General features: G+C 56.3%; 10 non-coding genes across 10 annotated transcripts; 4 read left to right on the top strand and 6 right to left on the bottom strand.

Moving 5' to 3' along the window:
* Positions 1-5382: 5382 nt before the first annotated feature.
* Trnae-cuc (transfer RNA glutamic acid (anticodon CUC)) lies at positions 5383-5454 on the bottom strand. The gene has a single exon. It is a non-coding gene; the product is annotated as a tRNA-Glu (tRNA).
* A 443-nt stretch (positions 5455-5897) lies between these two features.
* Positions 5898-5969, bottom strand: Trnag-ucc (transfer RNA glycine (anticodon UCC)). The gene has a single exon. It is a non-coding gene; the product is annotated as a tRNA-Gly (tRNA).
* Positions 5970-6659: 690 nt separating this feature from the next.
* On the bottom strand, positions 6660-6731 carry Trnad-guc (transfer RNA aspartic acid (anticodon GUC)). Its single transcript has one exon. It is a non-coding gene; the product is annotated as a tRNA-Asp (tRNA).
* A 418-nt stretch (positions 6732-7149) lies between these two features.
* Trnal-cag (transfer RNA leucine (anticodon CAG)) lies at positions 7150-7232 on the top strand. The gene has a single exon. It is a non-coding gene; the product is annotated as a tRNA-Leu (tRNA).
* Positions 7233-8019: 787 nt separating this feature from the next.
* Trnag-gcc (transfer RNA glycine (anticodon GCC)) lies at positions 8020-8090 on the top strand. The gene has a single exon. It is a non-coding gene; the product is annotated as a tRNA-Gly (tRNA).
* A 5583-nt stretch (positions 8091-13673) lies between these two features.
* Trnae-cuc (transfer RNA glutamic acid (anticodon CUC)) lies at positions 13674-13745 on the bottom strand. Its single transcript has one exon. It is a non-coding gene; the product is annotated as a tRNA-Glu (tRNA).
* Positions 13746-14188: 443 nt separating this feature from the next.
* Positions 14189-14260, bottom strand: Trnag-ucc (transfer RNA glycine (anticodon UCC)). Its single transcript has one exon. It is a non-coding gene; the product is annotated as a tRNA-Gly (tRNA).
* Positions 14261-14938: 678 nt separating this feature from the next.
* Positions 14939-15010, bottom strand: Trnad-guc (transfer RNA aspartic acid (anticodon GUC)). Its single transcript has one exon. It is a non-coding gene; the product is annotated as a tRNA-Asp (tRNA).
* A 418-nt stretch (positions 15011-15428) lies between these two features.
* Positions 15429-15511, top strand: Trnal-cag (transfer RNA leucine (anticodon CAG)). The gene has a single exon. It is a non-coding gene; the product is annotated as a tRNA-Leu (tRNA).
* A 788-nt stretch (positions 15512-16299) lies between these two features.
* Positions 16300-16370, top strand: Trnag-gcc (transfer RNA glycine (anticodon GCC)). The gene has a single exon. It is a non-coding gene; the product is annotated as a tRNA-Gly (tRNA).
* The last annotated feature ends 3630 nt before the right edge of the window (positions 16371-20000 follow it).

Genomic DNA, 20000 nt, shown 5'->3' with positions numbered 1-20000 from the left:
GTCGCAGCCGCCATCCAGCGCCTCCACCTTTCTTATAACTCCACCCCGCGGCACTCACACCCCACACCTCCAGCCTCCCACTCCACAATGCCGTCCACGCACAGCCTGGCTCTCCCACAATCGACACTTATTTGGTGAACCTCTCTTGGCCGGGACCTCAAAAACCTCCCTAGCCCCAGACCCTGTTCTGCCTCCTTTGCCACGGGAGAGTCCCGCAGGGGACCAGGTTCCTTCGCTCCCCTATTTCTTTGCCACAGCAACTCTTGGAGAGCCCAGAGAGTTTCAGAGCTCCTGGGCGACAGCAGCCTGCAGCTTGCTCTCTCTCTCTCTCTCTCTCTCTCTCTCTCTCTCTCTCTCTCTCTCTCTCTCCTTCCCCCTCTCCCTCCTCTCCCTCCCCTCCCCCTCCTCCTTCTCCCTCTCTCTCTGTCTCTCTATCTATCTTATATGTATATATCTCTCTCTTTCTCTCTCTCTATCTCTCTCTTTCTCTCTCTCTATCTCTCTTTCTCTCTCTATCTCTCACACCCACACACAAACAACCACACCCACCAGAAACACACACACACACACACAAACTCAGGTAAGTCGACGCCTCGCAGGCCAGAGAGACACAATCATGCGCAACTCCAGCGAAGGTCCTCCTGTGCCAAGATGGCTCTTCCTCACAGGTCCCGCACTGAGACCCCTGACCTTCTGAGACCTAGGCTCGTGCAGGCTGCTCATTGGCAAGTCGTCTGTCCAGGGAGCTTCCCTATTCGGGCCCAATTGAACAGCAAGGCTCAAAGCCTGCTCCAGCGAGCTCAGGGTGTCCACAGACTCTGTGTTGCGCACTTTCTCTGGCCTCCGAAGCCTTGGACCGTGTGTCCCTTCCTGTGGTCCATCTTTGTGCTGGACTGCGGTGGGTGGGTACCACGAAGGAAAACGTTCACTCACCTGTCACCGGACTCAACCACCGCCCACCGGCAGAGAAAGGGCCTGTCTCACCACAGGAGACGGACTGCCCTCTGCCACCTGTCAGTCCTTGACCAGCCTGAACAAAGGCGAGTGGGAGTGGTCGTGACCACCGCAGCTTTTTTCTTTTGTCTAAAGAGAACCCAAGAACAGACCAAGTGGGGCTCTCAGTTGACTCTTGTCGGCAGTCACAGCTCTAACAAGGTAGCCAAACAAGAGCAAGAGAGACCCAACGTGGTGACTTGGAGATGGGGTTTGTACCCTGGCTGCTGCTGCTGCTGCTGCTGCTACTGCTGCTGCTGCTGCTGCTGCTGCTGCTGCTGCTGCTGCTGCTGCTGCTGCTGCTGCTGCTGGTGGTGGTGGTGGTGGTGGTGGTGGTGGTGGTGGTGGTTTTGAGGTTGGAGGCGTTGAGTTAATGGAACGTTGGAAATGGATAGGAGCAGAGACAGCCTGATCTCCGCTAGCAGGTCCTGGGACCTTCTGCTGTGTTTCCTGCACATTTATTTCTGAGTAGGGACCAGGATCACGTCATATTCTGATCAAATGCGTGACTTAGAGAAACCTTGAGGTGAGATGGTTTTATTTCTTCCTAGGAGTCCTTAATGCCACACTGGTGGAAGTGGGGATAGGTGGGGAATGTGGGGCTGGAGTTCATGGGCGTTAGGGGACAAGGGTTTGTGGTTTGGGGCTTGTAAGCAGGGTGGAGTGGGAGACCTAGAGGCAGGAATTGGAGCAGAGGACTAGCATGAGGGCTGCTTACTGCCTCTCTTATCCGGTACGAGACAACCACCCACCTCCTTCCCTTCATGTGCCCTCCACACCACTTGTGAATCAAGCCAATACCCTACATGTTCGACTAAAGACCCATCATCTTTGACAAGGAAGCAAAAAATTATCCAATGGAAAAAGAAAGCATATTTAACAAATGGTGCTGGCATAACTTGATATAACATGTACAAAAGTGAAGATAGACCCCTATCTATCACCATGCACAAAACTCAAGTCCAAATGGATCAAAGACTTCAACGTGAAGCCGGCCACACTGAACCTTATAGAAGAGAAAGTGGGAAGTACACTTGAACGCATTGGCACAGGGAACCACTTCCTAAATAGAACCCCAGCAGCACAGACACTGAGAGAAACAATTAATAAATAGAACCGCCTGAAACTGAAAAGCTTCTGTTAAAGCAAGGGACACGGTCAACAAGACAAAATGACAGCCTACAGAATGGGAAAAGATCTTCACTAACCCCACATCGGACAGAGGTCTGATCTCCAAAATATACAAAGTACTCAAGAAATTGGACACCAAAACAACACATAATCCAATGAAAAAATGGAGTAAAGGCATAAACAGAGAACTCTCAACAGAGGAATCTAAAATGGCTGAATGACACTTAAGGAAATGCTCAACATCCTTAGTCATCAGAGAAATGCACATCAAACCACTCTGAGTTTCCATCTTATGCCTGAAAGAATGGCTGAGATCAAAAACACTGATGACAACTTATGCTGGAGAGGTTGTGGGGAAAAGAGAACACTTGTGCATTGCTGGTGGGAATGAAAGCTGGTGGCTAACACGCTTTGGATGTCACTGTGGCGACTTCTCAGAAAATTAGGAAACAGCCTTCCACAAGACCCAGTAATACCACTGTTGGGCATATGTCCACAAGATGCTCAATCGTGCCACATGGACATGTGCTCAACTGTGTTCATAGCAGCTTTGTCTGTCATAGCCAGAACCTGGACACAACCTAAATGCCCCTCGACCAAAAAATGGGTAAGGAAAATGTGGTACATTTACACAATGGAGTACTACACAACAGAAAGAAAGAAAGAGAGAGAGAGAGAGAGAGAGAGAGAGAGAGAGAGAGAGAGAAAGAAAGAAACAAACAAACAAGAGAAAAAGAAAAAAAAAAGAAAAAACACCCGACAGCTTGAATTTTGCAAAAAAAATGGATGGAGCTAGAAAACGTTGTTTAGAGTGAAGTAACCCAGACACAGAAAGACGATTATCACATGTATTCACTCATAGGTGGTTTTGAAACCTAAAGCAAAGAAAGCCAGCCTACAAACCACAATCCCAGAGACCTTAGACCACAATGAGGACACTGAGAGAGACTTACATAGATCTAATCTATATGGGAAGTAGAAAGTAAAAAAAAGACAAGATCTCCTGGGTAAATTGGGAGCATGGGGACCTTGGGGGAAGGTTAAAGGGGGGAAGGGAGAGGCAGGGAGGAGAGCAGAGAAAAATGTAGAGCTCTCCGAATATCAATTTTAAAAAAGGAAAGAAAAAGACCACTCATCATCTCATGGAGGCATCTCCTCAACTGAGAGTCTCTCCTCCCAGATGAGTGCAGGGTTTTGTCAAGTTCTCCAGAAACAAGCAGCACGGTTGACCCTGCCCCAAGGCGGCACAGAAGCCGGCGAGTTTTGAACCATAACCATTCCTTTCTTGTTCATCCCCAAGAGCTCCTTTTCATCCCGAAGCACGGGATCGGCTCTGTCCCAGCAATACCCCACTCCTGGTACCGATTTCAGTCTGAGTCAGGCTTGGGATTGTTGCCATCCAACACCACGACCAAAAGCAGCTTGGGCGGAGAAGTGTTGGTTTCTTGGGCTCCTAAGTCCCTCACAGAGGGCAGCCCCTGTAGGAAAGCAGAGGCAGGACCTGAAGCGGTAGGTAGCTGTCGGTGGGGGAGGTGCTCCCACCTGGCTTGCTCAGCCTGCTGCCCTACACCTCAGGACCACGTGCCCAAGGATGGCACGCCCCCGCACCCCAACCACCATCCCTCCCCTCTGTGTGCTGTCTGTCCCACGGTAATGATTCGATCGTTCATCGCAGGCACATGCTAGAGAGACCTTTTCTCCAAGCAGAGTCCCTCTTTCCAGCAAGAAGGGCCGAGCTGAGGAGAAACCAGGGAGCACAGAGGCCAGCGTGGATCCTCGTCTTTGGCATGCGATGGCCCCATTCGGACACCTGCCAGCGTAGGCTTCTCCGGTGTCTTTTTTCCCATGGCCGTCTCATGGGAGCCACACAACTGCCCCGGCAGCTTGCTGGACAGACCCTTCCCAGATCCAGCTCGAAACGGGTGTCTCTCCGTATCCTCTATTGGGAAGGCTTCGGGGCGGGAATGGGTTGAGGGCGGGTGGGAAAAAGGCGTGTCTGCCCCCTCCCCCCCACACACACCCTGGTGGGCACAGACTATGCCTCCCATCGAGGCGGAGCTGAACCCAGCGGTAAGCACACCATCATCTGTCTCCGTGCCCCGGACCTGCTGACAGGGTCACGACCGAGGGGACCCACCCGCCAACGGACCAAAAACCTAGGTGGGCAGAGGTTCTGCTCCAATTTCCCGACCACAGGCACTTGCACCGCTTTCCCGCGCACACAAGGAGCCGCAGAAACAGCGGCCTTAAAACAGCCAGGCTTGGCCTCAGCTCCCCTAAGCCGCTCTGGGGGCTTTCCAGGAAATCGGGCCTAGTGTCGTGCACTGTCCGTCCCCCGGCGACGCGGAAGCTTAGTAACCACACCAGGTGCTTTCCGCACCCACCCTGTCTGTTATCAGCACGGAATCAACACCACCCCACAGAGCACCCCCACCCATGGACGGACACTCGCGCTCCTCCCGATCCCACACCAACACTGCCACCATAAACGATCATTTAGAGACCCTGGAGTTTTGCAAGATACGCATGCATGATGCATACATACATACATACATACATACATACATACATACATACATACGTATATACATGCCTACGCTCACACACATACAAACAGAGATGGACAGAAATAGACAGACAGAGAGACAGACATACACACACACACACACACACACACAATGTAGACTGGAACGAATCGCTGCATTGCTTGAAGTCGGCGCTCAGTTGTGAAGAGCAGAGGAAAGGTCCCAGGGAGCGTGTGATGCAGGTGTGGCAGGTAGGGCAAAGCAAGACGGTTTCTTGGAGACCTAAGAGCAGGCGATAGAGTGAGGTGGAGACTCAATGGGCTCCATGAGTGGGTCGGAAGCTACACGGGAGCGCTGCGTGGCGGGTGTTTGTGTGTCGTCGGTGTGATAATGGCGGTGTGTAGGCTGGGTGTGTCGGGCCGCAGCAGAGCTTAGCTGGACAGGCCCTGAGGATTTGGTGTGTGCAGGAAAAGACGGTGGGCATGAGTGGGAAGCAAGGAAAAGGGTGGTGAGTGTGCGGGTAGGGAGCGCCAGTGAGGCTGCAGGCTGTTGGATTGCGAGTGAGGGTGTACATAGGTACGAGTGGAGCGGAGCTGCAGGGTCTGGCGGCGACGCTGTTGGGCAAAAATATAAGAGATAATATATGTGATGTGGGGGCAGTGCCCTCCCTCCCCTGGGCAGGGCCGGACAGGTGTCAAGAAGGGGGCGAGTTGTAGAGAGGAAGAAGAGAAGCTTCCCTGACCGGGAATCGAACCCGGGCCGCGGCGGTGAGAGCGCCGAATCCTAACCACTAGACCACCAGGGAGCGACGGCAAGACTCCGACGGTGCGTGCCTCTCGCGGGCAGCCAGAATCTCAGCCAGTCTGCCAAGCTGACTGCCAGCCGCTCGCCCCAGCCGCCCGCCCGCCCGCCCGGCAATACGCGGCAGGCATTGGGCGCCCATGCGTTCGATAGGCGCCTGCCCGTGCCCCCGGGCCCTGCCCGTCCACTCCCTGCCCTGCAAGCTGCCCGGTGTCCGGTGCCCGGTGCCCTCTGTCGCTTCTCCGGCAAGCCGGGCGCCACTTCCCGCTAAGACGCCTCGCCCTGGCCCTTCTCCTCCGGCTCGCCACCCTCTCAAAAGGTCTAGAACCTCTTCCCATTGTGTGGTCGTTCGGCCCGCCGCGGCGCAGTGCAGTCTCGGGACAGGCGGAGAGGCGCCGCAGGACAGGGCCACTGACGACCCTGAATCTTGGCAAAAGACGGGTCCTGTGCGTTGGCCGGGAATCGAACCCGGGTCAACTGCTTGGAAGGCAGCTATGCTCACCACTATACCACCAACGCCGCACACACTGGACGCCACACACAGACACGACGCCGGGAACTGCCACCAACCAGCGGACAGCGACGACGTCGCGGTCGCCTACCAGGTCTTCCCACCCTGCCCCAACCTCAAAGTCAAAGCCGAAGCCGACACCGACGAAGACACCCACGCCAACCCCAACCTGGCCTCCGCCACCGAGCACGCGTTGTTCCTCACCGTCCCATGCCACCCGCGCTTCTCGCACGCACACGCCTGTGCTGCGCGGCGCTCTCGCCTCCTGACTGCAGCAACCGGGCCAGGGCAGCTCACGCAACCAGGGCCACAGGAGCCAGGGAGCAGCCGGGACAACACCGAGCGGGCACGTCACCACCCAGAGCCGCCTGGCACAGCGGTGGCTCGGGCACCGAGGGTCGCACGCCGCCGGCTCTGACACACGCCCGGCCGCCTCGTTGGTCGGAGTGTGTGTGTGTGTGTGTGTGTGTGTGTGTGTGTGTGTGTGTGTGTAAGTCGCGTTCCCAGGCGTGAGAGCCCTGGGCCAGGCTAGGGACCCGACGGCCGGGAGGCATGTGGCCCGCCTGGCAGTGGGCTGCCCGAGCCCGGCTCTTGGGCCGGAGGACCTCTGTCCTGGCACTGGGGAGAGGGGCCAAGCAAGCAAGGATGGCCAACGGGCCAAGGGCCGCCCGTCTGTCTAAAAAGGATGGTGTGTCTGTCTCCCCGTCGGGGAATCGAACCCCGGTCTCCCGCGTGACAGGCGGGGATACTCACCACTATACTAACGAGGACGACGACGACGCGCATCCCACCGAGACGGCCGGCCATCTCCACCCTCCCTCCCTCCGAAGCACCGCCGACCTCCGCACCCATCCCCAAAGTCTCCCCGACGCGGCCAAACGCCCCTCCCACCAGGACGCGGACCCGCAGCCATGTGCGACCACCGCGTCCCAGCCCCCTGGTCCCGCCCATGCCCGCGGGAAACCGCTGGTCCCGTTCCTGGGTGGTCCCGCCTGGGCTGGGGTGGTGTGGGGAGCCAAACCGGAAACGGAAACGGGACCGGGACCGGGACAGGGAGCGACTTTGGCGCCTAGCAGCATCTCGACGTGGACCCGGTGGACGCCGCTCCACGAACGCAGCTTGAGCACCCAGACCCGCACCAGCCCGGGCGCCCCGACGCCACAGGTCCGCCGCGCGCCCACACCCGTCGTCAGGATGGCCGAGCGGTCTAAGGCGCTGCGTTCAGGTCGCAGTCTCCCCTGGAGGCGTGGGTTCGAATCCCACTCCTGACAACCTCGCCTTTTTGCCACCCGCTCCCACCCCTCCAGACCCGGGAGTGCCTCCTTCCACCGCCTCTCCGACGCCGCCCAAACTCCCCTCACGCCCGCAACCTTCTCTCACACGCCTGGGCCTGGAGGAGCGCCCTGCTCTTAAAACACCCGACACTTACTGGAGGGCAGCGGCAGCGGCGCGTGCTGGACGCCTTGCTAAAGCTACCTTCGGGGGGTGCGGGGGAGAGGCTCGAGTCCGTGAGGGCGCCGGTCCTGAGCACGCCGCCAGCCCAGTCGGCTGGCCTGGTGCCAACAGAGGACCTCATCCATCCCTACCCGACACCCGCACTTCTTGGCCCGGCCCTCGCGCTCACCACCCCTTTCCCGCTCGTTCCTGCTCCTCCAGCTCCTGCGGGAGAAGCCCATCGCGCCCATCCCCTCGGGCTGTGCTCGTCCAGGCTCCTTCTGTGCGCAGGTGGCCGTGGCCAGCGCACACCTGCCGACCCTTGCTGCGCGCACCGCCGGACCGCAAGCTCGCTGGCTCGCTAGCTCCTCGGGAGGCTGGCAGCAGGGAGAGGCACGGTTGACGTGGGACCTAGGCGTCCCGGAGAGGGGAGAGGCGCGAGGCGCGGCTCAGCCGCGGAGCCTCGGTCTGGTCCCGGGGCTCTCTTGTCCGTGGCCCACGCGCTCGCCTGCCTTCTTGGTCCATGGGGCCAAGGCCCGGCCTCTAGGTGTCAGGGGCAAAAGAGGAGCTAGCTGGTCCTGGAGCCCAAGCTTTGACAGCAATCAGGTGACAGTCTAGGCCATGGCATGGGTGGTTCAGTGGTAAAATTCTCGCCTGCCACGCGGGAGGCCCGGGTTCGATTCCCGGCCCATGCAGAGTCCAGTCCCTTTTGGTCCTCATGCACGCACTACCCCAAGCCCCAATGCCCAGGCTGCACAGCGACAGCGGACTACCACTAACCCGGTCATCCAGAGCCTGCCCAGCAACCTAGTTCTCTCTCCTCAACTCAGACGCCATCACCCGCCCTAACCATCGCTCTGCTACAGCTACCTTACCACTCCACTTCATACTCACCCGCCCACGTCCACACAGTCGCAGCCGCCATCCAGCGCCTCCACCTTTCTTATAACTCCACCCCGCGGCACTCACACCCCACACCTCCAGCCTCCCACTCCACAATGCCGTCCACGCACAGCCTGGCTCTCCCACAATCGACACTTATTTGGTGAACCTCTCTTGGCCGGGACCTCAAAAACCTCCCTAGCCCCAGACCCTGTTCTGCCTCCTTTGCCACGGGAGAGTCCCGCAGGGGACCAGGTTCCTTCGCTCCCCTATTTCTTTGCCACAGCAACTCTTGGAGAGCCCAGAGAGTTTCAGAGCTCCTGGGCGACAGCAGCCTGCAGCTTGCTCTCTCTCTCTCTCTCTCTCTCTCTCTCTCTCTCTCCTTCCCCCTCTCCCTCCTCTCCCTCCCCTCCCCCTCCTCCTTCTCCCTCTCTCTCTGTCTCTCTATCTATCTTATATGTATATATCTCTCTCTTTCTCTCTCTCTATCTCTCTCTTTCTCTCTCTCTATCTCTCTTTCTCTCTCTATCTCTCACACCCACACACAAACAACCACACCCACCAGAAACACACACACACACACACACAAACTCAGGTAAGTCGACGCCTCGCAGGCCAGAGAGACACAATCATGCGCAACTCCAGCGAAGGTCCTCCTGTGCCAAGATGGCTCTTCCTCACAGGTCCCGCACTGAGACCCCTGACCTTCTGAGACCTAGGCTCGTGCAGGCTGCTCATTGGCAAGTCGTCTGTCCAGGGAGCTTCCCTATTCGGGCCCAATTGAACAGCAAGGCTCAAAGCCTGCTCCAGCGAGCTCAGGGTGTCCACAGACTCTGTGTTGCGCACTTTCTCTGGCCTCCGAAGCCTTGGACCGTGTGTCCCTTCCTGTGGTCCATCTTTGTGCTGGACTGCGGTGGGTGGGTACCACGAAGGAAAACGTTCACTCACCTGTCACCGGACTCAACCACCGCCCACCGGCAGAGAAAGGGCCTGTCTCACCACAGGAGACGGACTGCCCTCTGCCACCTGTCAGTCCTTGACCAGCCTGAACAAAGGCGAGTGGGAGTGGTCGTGACCACCGCAGCTTTTTTCTTTTGTCTAAAGAGAACCCAAGAACAGACCAAGTGGGGCTCTCAGTTGACTCTTGTCGGCAGTCACAGCTCTAACAAGGTAGCCAAACAAGAGCAAGAGAGACCCAACGTGGTGACTTGGAGATGGGGTTTGTACCCTGGCTGCTGCTGCTGCTGCTGCTGCTACTGCTGCTGCTGCTGCTGCTGCTGCTGCTGCTGCTGCTGCTGCTGCTGCTGCTGCTGCTGGTGGTGGTGGTGGTGGTGGTGGTGGTGGTGGTGGTGGTGGTGGTGGTTTTGAGGTTGGAGGCGTTGAGTTAATGGAACGTTGGAAATGGATAGGAGCAGAGACAGCCTGATCTCCGCTAGCAGGTCCTGGGACCTTCTGCTGTGTTTCCTGCACATTTATTTCTGAGTAGGGACCAGGATCACGTCATATTCTGATCAAATGCGTGACTTAGAGAAACCTTGAGGTGAGATGGTTTTATTTCTTCCTAGGAGTCCTTAATGCCACACTGGTGGAAGTGGGGATAGGTGGGGAATGTGGGGCTGGAGTTCATGGGCGTTAGGGGACAAGGGTTTGTGGTTTGGGGCTTGTAAGCAGGGTGGAGTGGGAGACCTAGAGGCAGGAATTGGAGCAGAGGACTAGCATGAGGGCTGCTTACTGCCTCTCTTATCCGGTACGAGACAACCACCCACCTCCTTCCCTTCATGTGCCCTCCACACCACTTGTGAATCAAGCCAATACCCTACATGTTCGACTAAAGACCCATCATCTTTGACAAGGAAGCAAAAAATTATCCAATGGAAAAAGAAAGCATATTTAACAAATGGTGCTGGCATAACTTGATATAACATGTACAAAAGTGAAGATAGACCCCTATCTATCACCATGCACAAAACTCAAGTCCAAATGGATCAAAGACTTCAACGTGAAGCCGGCCACACTGAACCTTATAGAAGAGAAAGTGGGAAGTACACTTGAACGCATTGGCACAGGGAACCACTTCCTAAATAGAACCCCAGCAGCACAGACACTGAGAGAAACAATTAATAAATAGAACCGCCTGAAACTGAAAAGCTTCTGTTAAAGCAAGGGACACGGTCAACAAGACAAAATGACAGCCTACAGAATGGGAAAAGATCTTCACTAACCCCACATCGGACAGAGGTCTGATCTCCAAAATATACAAAGTACTCAAGAAATTGGACACCAAAACAACACATAATCCAATGAAAAAATGGAGTAAAGGCATAAACAGAGAACTCTCAACAGAGGAATCTAAAATGGCTGAATGACACTTAAGGAAATGCTCAACATCCTTAGTCATCAGAGAAATGCACATCAAACCACTCTGAGTTTCCATCTTATGCCTGAAAGAATGGCTGAGATCAAAAACACTGATGACAACTTATGCTGGAGAGGTTGTGGGGAAAAGAGAACACTTGTGCATTGCTGGTGGGAATGAAAGCTGGTGGCTAACACGCTTTGGATGTCACTGTGGCGACTTCTCAGAAAATTAGGAAACAGCCTTCCACAAGACCCAGTAATACCACTGTTGGGCATATGTTCACAAGATGCTCAATCGTGCCACATGGACATGTGCTCAACTGTGTTCATAGCAGCTTTGTCTGTCATAGCCAGAACCTGGACACAACCTAAATGCCCCTCGACCAAAAAATGGGTAAGGAAAATGTGGTACATTTACACAATGGAGTACTACACAACAGAAAGAAAGAAAGAGAGAGAGAGAGAGAGAGAGAGAGAGAGAGAGAGAGAAAGAAAGAAAGAAACAAACAAGAGAAAAAGAAAAAAAAAAGAAAAAACACCCGACAGCTTGAATTTTGCAAAAAAAATGGATGGAGCTAGAAAACGTTGTTTAGAGTGAAGTAACCCAGACACAGAAAGACGATTATCACATGTATTCACTCATAGGTGGTTTTGAAACCTAAAGCAAAGAAAGCCAGCCTACAAACCACAATCCCAGAGACCTTAGACCACAATGAGGACACTGAGAGAGACTTACATAGATCTAATCTATATGGGAAGTAGAAAGTAAAAAAAGACAAGATCTCCTGGGTAAATTGGGAGCATGGGGACCTTGGGGGAAGGTTAAAGGGGGGAAGGGAGAGGCAGGGAGGAGAGCAGAGAAAAATGTAGAGCTCTCCGAATATCAATTTTAAAAAAGGAAAGAAAAAGACCACTCATCATCTCATGGAGGCATCTCCTCAACTGAGAGTCTCTCCTCCCAGATGAGTGCAGGGTTTTGTCAAGTTCTCCAGAAACAAGCAGCACGGTTGACCCTGCCCCAAGGCGGCACAGAAGCCGGCGAGTTTTGAACCATAACCATTCCTTTCTTGTTCATCCCCAAGAGCTCCTTTTCATCCCGAAGCACGGGATCGGCTCTGTCCCAGCAATACCCCACTCCTGGTACCGATTTCAGTCTGAGTCAGGCTTGGGATTGTTGCCATCCAACACCACGACCAAAAGCAGCTTGGGCGGAGAAGTGTTGGTTTCTTGGGCTCCTAAGTCCCTCACAGAGGGCAGCCCCTGTAGGAAAGCAGAGGCAGGACCTGAAGCGGTAGGTAGCTGTCGGTGGGGGAGGTGCTCCCACCTGGCTTGCTCAGCCTGCTGCCCTACACCTCAGGACCACGTGCCCAAGGATGGCACGCCCCCGCACCCCAACCACCATCCCTCCCCTCTGTGTGCTGTCTGTCCCACGGTAATGATTCGATCGTTCATCGCAGGCACATGCTAGAGAGACCTTTTCTCCAAGCAGAGTCCCTCTTTCCAGCAAGAAGGGCCGAGCTGAGGAGAAACCAGGGAGCACAGAGGCCAGCGTGGATCCTCGTCTTTGGCATGCGATGGCCCCATTCGGACACCTGCCAGCGTAGGCTTCTCCGGTGTCTTTTTTCCCATGGCCGTCTCATGGGAGCCACACAACTGCCCCGGCAGCTTGCTGGACAGACCCTTCCCAGATCCAGCTCGAAACGGGTGTCTCTCCGTATCCTCTATTGGGAAGGCTTCGGGGCGGGAATGGGTTGAGGGCGGGTGAGAAAAAGGCGTGTCTGCCCCCTCCCCCACACACACACCCTGGTGGGCACAGACTATGCCTCCCATCGAGGCGGAGCTGAACCCAGCGGTAAGCACACCATCATCTGTCTCCGTGCCCCGGACCTGCTGACAGGGTCACTACCGAGGGGACCCACCCGCCAACGGACCAAAAACCTAGGTGGGCAGAGGTTCTGCTCCAATTTCCCGACCACAGGCACTTGCACCGCTTTCCCGCGCACACAAGGAGCCGCAGAAACAGCGGCCTTAAAACAGCCAGGCTTGGCCTCAGCTCCCCTAAGCCGCTCTGGGGGCTTTCCAGGAAATCGGGCCTAGTGTCGTGCACTGTCCGTCCCCCGGCGACGCGGAAGCTTAGTAACCACACCAGGTGCTTTCCGCACCCACCCTGTCTGTTATCAGCACGGAATCAACACCACCCCACAGAGCACCCCCACCCATGGACGGACACTCGCGCTCCTCCCGATCCCACACCAACACTGCCACCATAAACGATCATTTAGAGACCCTGGAGTTTTGCAAGATACGCATGCATGATGCATACATACATACATACATACATACATACATACATACATACGTATATACATGCCTACGCTCACACACATACAAACAGAGATGGACAGAAATAGACAGACAGAGAGACAGACATACACACACACACACACACACACACACAATGTAGACTGGAACGAATCGCTGCATTGCTTGAAGTCGGCGCTCAGTTGTGAAGAGCAGAGGAAAGGTCCCAGGGAGCGTGTGATGCAGGTGTGGCAGGTAGGGCAAAGCAAGACGGTTTCTTGGAGACCTAAGAGCAGGCGATAGAGTGAGGTGGAGACTCAATGGGCTCCATGAGTGGGTCGGAAGCTACACGGGAGCGCTGCGTGGCGGGTGTTTGTGTGTCGTCGGTGTGATAATGGCGGTGTGTAGGCTGGGTGTGTCGGGCCGCAGCAGAGCTTAGCTGGACAGGCCCTGAGGATTTGGTGTGTGCAGGAAAAGACGGTGGGCATGAGTGGGAAGCAAGGAAAAGGGTGGTGAGTGTGCGGGTAGGGAGCGCCAGTGAGGCTGCAGGCTGTTGGATTGCGAGTGAGGGTGTACATAGGTACGAGTGGAGCGGAGCTGCAGGGTCTGGCGGCGACGCTGTTGGGCAAAAATATAAGAGATAATATATGTGATGTGGGGGCAGTGCCCTCCCTCCCCTGGGCAGGGCCGGACAGGTGTCAAGAAGGGGGCGAGTTGTAGAGAGGAAGAAGAGAAGCTTCCCTGACCGGGAATCGAACCCGGGCCGCGGCGGTGAGAGCGCCGAATCCTAACCACTAGACCACCAGGGAGCGACGGCAAGACTCCGACGGTGCGTGCCTCTCGCGGGCAGCCAGAATCTCAGCCAGTCTGCCAAGCTGACTGCCAGCCGCTCGCCCCAGCCGCCCGCCCGCCCGCCCGGCAATACGCGGCAGGCATTGGGCGCCCATGCGTTCGATAGGCGCCTGCCCGTGCCCCCGGGCCCTGCCCGTCCACTCCCTGCCCTGCAAGCTGCCCGGTGTCCGGTGCCCGGTGCCCTCTGTCGCTTCTCCGGCAAGCCGGGCGCCACTTCCCGCTAAGACGCCTCGCCCTGGCCCTTCTCCTCCGGCTCGCCACCCTCTCAAAAGGTCTAGAACCTCTTCCCATTGTGTGGTCGTTCGGCCCGCCGCGGCGCAGTGCAGTCTCGGGACAGGCGGAGAGGCGCCGCAGGACAGGGCCACTGACGACCCTGAATCTTGGCAAAAGACGGGTCCTGTGCGTTGGCCGGGAATCGAACCCGGGTCAACTGCTTGGAAGGCAGCTATGCTCACCACTATACCACCAACGCCGCACACACTGGACGCCACACACAGACACGACGCCGGGAACTGCCACCAACCAGCGGACAGCGACGACGTCGCGGTCGCCTACCAGGTCTTCCCACCCTGCCCCAACCTCAAAGTCAAAGCCGAAGCCGACACCGACGAAGACACCCACGCCAACCCCAACCTGGCCTCCGCCACCGAGCACGCGTTGTTCCTCACCGTCCCATGCCACCCGCGCTTCTCGCACGCACACGCCTGTGCTGCGCGGCGCTCTCGCCTCCTGACTGCAGCAACCGGGCCAGGGCAGCTCACGCAACCAGGGCCACAGGAGCCAGGGAGCAGCCGGGACAACACCGAGCGGGCACGTCACCACCCAGAGCCGCCTGGCACAGCGGTGGCTCGGGCACCGAGGGTCGCACGCCGCCGGCTCTGACACACGCCCGGCCGCCTCGTTGGTCGGAGTGTGTGTGTGTGTGTGTGTGTGTGTGTGTGTGTAAGTCGCGTTCCCAGGCGTGAGAGCCCTGGGCCAGGCTAGGGACCCGACGGCCGGGAGGCATGTGGCCCGCCTGGCAGTGGGCTGCCCGAGCCCGGCTCTTGGGCCGGAGGACCTCTGTCCTGGCACTGGGGAGAGGGGCCAAGCAAGCAAGGATGGCCAACGGGCCAAGGGCCGCCCGTCTGTCTAAAAAGGATGGTGTGTCTGTCTCCCCGTCGGGGAATCGAACCCCGGTCTCCCGCGTGACAGGCGGGGATACTCACCACTATACTAACGAGGACGACGACGACGCGCATCCCACCGAGACGGCCGGCCATCTCCACCCTCCCTCCCTCCGAAGCACCGCCGACCTCCGCACCCATCCCCAAAGTCTCCCCGACGCGGCCAAACGCCCCTCCCACCAGGACGCGGACCCGCAGCCATGTGCGACCACCGCGTCCCAGCCCCCTGGTCCCGCCCATGCCCGCGGGAAACCGCTGGTCCCGTTCCTGGGTGGTCCCGCCTGGGCTGGGGTGGTGTGGGGAGCCAAACCGGAAACGGAAACGGGACCGGGACCGGGACAGGGAGCGACTTTGGCGCCTAGCAGCATCTCGACGTGGACCCGGTGGACGCCGCTCCACGAACGCAGCTTGAGCACCCAGACCCGCACCAGCCCGGGCGCCCCGACGCCACAGGTCCGCCGCGCGCCCACACCCGTCGTCAGGATGGCCGAGCGGTCTAAGGCGCTGCGTTCAGGTCGCAGTCTCCCCTGGAGGCGTGGGTTCGAATCCCACTCCTGACAACCTCGCCTTTTTGCCACCCGCTCCCACCCCTCCAGACCCGGGAGTGCCTCCTTCCACCGCCTCTCCGACGCCGCCCAAACTCCCCTCACGCCCGCAACCTTCTCTCACACGCCTGGGCCTGGAGGAGCGCCCTGCTCTTAAAACACCCGACACTTACTGGAGGGCAGCGGCAGCGGCGCGTGCTGGACGCCTTGCTAAAGCTACCTTCGGGGGGTGCGGGGGGAGAGGCTCGAGTCCGTGAGGGCGCCGGTCCTGAGCACGCCGCCAGCCCAGTCGGCTGGCCTGGTGCCAACAGAGGACCTCATCCATCCCTACCCGACACCCGCACTTCTTGGCCCGGCCCTCGCGCTCACCACCCCTTTCCCGCTCGTTCCTGCTCCTCCAGCTCCTGCGGGAGAAGCCCATCGCGCCCATCCCCTCGGGCTGTGCTCGTCCAGGCTCCTTCTGTGCGCAGGTGGCCGTGGCCAGCGCACACCTGCCGACCCTTGCTGCGCGCACCGCCGGACCGCAAGCTCGCTGGCTCGCTAGCTCCTCGGGAGGCTGGCAGCAGGGAGAGGCACGGTTGACGTGGGACCTAGGCGTCCCGGAGAGGGGAGAGGCGCGAGGCGCGGCTCAGCCGCGGAGCCTCGGTCTGGTCCCGGGGCTCTCTTGTCCGTGGCCCACGCGCTCGCCTGCCTGCTTGGTCCATGGAGCCAAGGCCCGGCCTCTAGGTGTCAGGGGCAAAAGAGGAGCTAGCTGGTCCTGGAGCCCAAGCTTTGACAGCAATCAGGTGACAGTCTAGGCCATGGCATGGGTGGTTCAGTGGTAGAATTCTCGCCTGCCACGCGGGAGGCCCGGGTTCGATTCCCGGCCCATGCAGAGTCCAGTCCCTTTTGGTCCTCATGCACGCACTACCCCAAGCCCCAATGCCCAGGCTGCACAGCGACAGCGGACTACCACTAACCCGGTCATCCAGAGCCTGCCCAGCAACCTAGTTCTCTCTCCTCAACTCAGACGCCATCACCCGCCCTAACCATCGCTCTGCTACAGCTACCTTACCACTCCACTTCATACTCACCCGCCCACGTCCACACAGTCGCAGCCGCCATCCAGCGCCTCCACCTTTCTTATAACTCCACCCCGCGGCACTCACACCCCACACCTCCAGCCTCCCACTCCACAATGCCGTCCACGCACAGCCTGGCTCTCCCACAATCGACACTTATTTGGTGAACCTCTCTTGGCCGGGACCTCAAAAACCTCCCTAGCCCCAGACCCTGTTCTGCCTCCTTTGCCACGGGAGAGTCCCGCAGGGGACCAGGTTCCTTCGCTCCCCTATTTCTTTGCCACAGCAACTCTTGGAGAGCCCAGAGAGTTTCAGAGCTCCTGGGCGACAGCAGCCTGCAGCTTGCTCTCTCTCTCTCTCTCTCTCTCTCTCTCTCTCTCTCTCTCTCTCTCTCTCTCTCTCTCCTTCCCCCTCTCCCTCCTCTCCCTCCCCTCCCCCTCCTCCTTCTCCCTCTCTCTCTGTCTCTCTATCTATCTTATATGTATATATCTCTCTCTTTCTCTCTCTCTATCTCTCTCTTTCTCTCTCTCTATCTCTCTTTCTCTCTCTATCTCTCACACCCACACACAAACAACCACACCCACCAGAAACACACACACACACACACACAAACTCAGGTAAGTCGACGCCTCGCAGGCCAGAGAGACACAATCATGCGCAACTCCAGCGAAGGTCCTCCTGTGCCAAGATGGCTCTTCCTCACAGGTCCCGCACTGAGACCCCTGACCTTCTGAGACCTAGCTCGTGCAGGCTGCTCATTGGCAAGTCGTCTGTCCAGGGAGCTTCCCTATTCGGGCCCAATTGAACAGCAAGGCTCAAAGCTGCTCCAGCGAGCTCAGGGTGTCCACAGACTCTGTGTTGCGCACTTTCTCTGGCCTCCGAAGCCTTGGACCGTGTGTCCCTTCCTGTGGTCCATCTTTGTGCTGGACTGCGGTGGGTGGGTACCACGAAGGAAAACGTTCACTCACCTGTCACCGGACTCAACCACCGCCCACCGGCAGAGAAAGGGCCTGTCTCACCACAGGAGACGGACTGCCCTCTGCCACCTGTCAGTCCTTGACCAGCCTGAACAAAGGCGAGTGGGAGTGGTCGTGACCACCGCAGCTTTTTTCTTTTGTCTAAAGAGAACCCAAGAACAGACCAAGTGGGGCTCTCAGTTGACTCTTGTCGGCAGTCACAGCTCTAACAAGGTAGCCAAACAAGAGCAAGAGAGACCCAACGTGGTGACTTGGAGATGGGGTTTGTACCCTGGCTGCTGCTGCTGCTGCTGCTGCTACTGCTGCTGCTGCTGCTGCTGCTGCTGCTGCTGCTGCTGCTGCTGCTGCTGCTGCTGCTGCTGCTGCTGCTGGTGGTGGTGGTGGTGGTGGTGGTGGTGGTGGTGGTGGTGGTGGTGGTGGTTTTGAGGTTGGAGGCGTTGAGTTAATGGAACGTTGGAAATGGATAGGAGCAGAGACAGCCTGATCTCCGCTAGCAGGTCCTGGGACCTTCTGCTGTGTTTCCTGCACATTTATTTCTGAGTAGGGACCAGGATCACGTCATATTCTGATCAAATGCGTGACTTAGAGAAACCTTGAGGTGAGATGGTTTTATTTCTTCCTAGGAGTCCTTAATGCCACACTGGTGGAAGTGGGGATAGGTGGGGAATGTGGGGCTGGAGTTCATGGCGTTAGGGGACAAGGGTTTGTGGTTTGGGGCTTGTAAGCAGGGTGGAGTGGGAGACCTAGAGGCAGGAATTGGAGCAGAGGACTAGCATGAGGGCTGCTTACTGCCTCTCTTATCCGGTACGAGACAACCACCCACCTCCTTCCCTTCATGTGCCCTCCACACCACTTGTGAATCAAGCCAATACCCTACATGTTCGACTAAAGACCCATCATCTTTGACAAGGAAGCAAAAAATTATCCAATGGAAAAAGAAAGCATATTTAACAAATGGTGCTGGCATAACTTGATATAACATGTACAAAAGTGAAGATAGACCCCTATCTATCACCATGCACAAAACTCAAGTCCAAATGGATCAAAGACTTCAACGTGAAGCCGGCCACACTGAACCTTATAGAAGAGAAAGTGGGAAGTACACTTGAACGCATTGGCACAGGGAACCACTTCCTAAATAGAACCCCAGCAGCACAGACACTGAGAGAAACAATTAATAAATAGAACCGCCTGAAACTGAAAGCTTCTGTTAAAGCAAGGGACACGGTCAACAAGACAAAATGACAGCCTACAGAATGGGAAAAGATCTTCACTAACCCCACATCGGACAGAGGTCTGATCTCCAAAATATACAAAGTACTCAAGAAATTGGACACCAAAACAACACATAATCCAATGAAAAAATGGAGTAAAGGCATAAACAGAGAACTCTCAACAGAGGAATCTAAAATGGCTGAATGACACTTAAGGAAATGCTCAACATCCTTAGTCATCAGAGAAATGCACATCAAACCACTCTGAGTTTCCATCTTATGCCTGAAAGAATGGCTGAGATCAAAAACACTGATGACAACTTATGCTGGAGAGGTTGTGGGGAAAAGAGAACACTTGTGCATTGCTGGTGGGAATGAAAGCTGGTGGCTAACACGCTTTGGATGTCACTGTGGCGACTTCTCAGAAAATTAGGAAACAGCCTTCCACAAGACCCAGTAATACCACTGTTGGGCATATGTCCACAAGATGCTCAATCGTGCCACATGGACATGTGCTCAACTGTGTTCATAGCAGCTTTGTCTGTCATAGCCAGAACCTGGACACAACCTAAATGCCCCTCGACCAAAAAATGGGTAAGGAAAATGTGGTACATTTACACAATGGAGTACTACACAACAGAAAGAAAGAAAGAAAGAAAGAGAGAGAGAGAGAGAGAGAGAGAGAGAAAGAAAGAAAGAAACAAACAAGAGAAAAAGAAAAAAAAAAAGAAAAAACACCCGACAGCTTGAATTTTGCAAAAAAAATGGATGGAGCTAGAAAACGTTGTTTAGAGTGAAGTAACCCAGACACAGAAAGACGATTATCACATGTATTCACTCATAGGTGGTTTTGAAACCTAAAGCAAAGAAAGCCAGCCTACAAACCACAATCCCAGAGACCTTAGACCACAATGAGGACACTGAGAGAGACTTACATAGATCTAATCTATATGGGAAGTAGAAAGTAAAAAAAGACAAGATCTCCTGGGTAAATTGGGAGCATGGGGACCTTGGGGGAAGGTTAAAGGGGGGAAGGGAGAGGCAGGGAGGAGAGCAGAGAAAAATGTAGAGCTCTCCGAATATCAATTTTAAAAAAGGAAAGAAAAAGACCACTCATCATCTCATGGAGGCATCTCCTCAACTGAGAGTCTCTCCTCCCAGATGAGTGCAGGGTTTTGTCAAGTTCTCCAGAAACAAGCAGCACGGTTGACCCTGCCCCAAGGCGGCACAGAAGCCGGCGAGTTTTGAACCA

The sequence above is a fragment of the Chionomys nivalis genome, chromosome 5 (assembly GCF_950005125.1).
Source record: "Chionomys nivalis chromosome 5, mChiNiv1.1, whole genome shotgun sequence".
Taxonomy (NCBI): domain Eukaryota; kingdom Metazoa; phylum Chordata; class Mammalia; order Rodentia; family Cricetidae; genus Chionomys; species Chionomys nivalis.
Note: the sequence above shows the minus strand (reverse complement) of the source record. Positions and strands in the feature narration are given on the sequence as shown.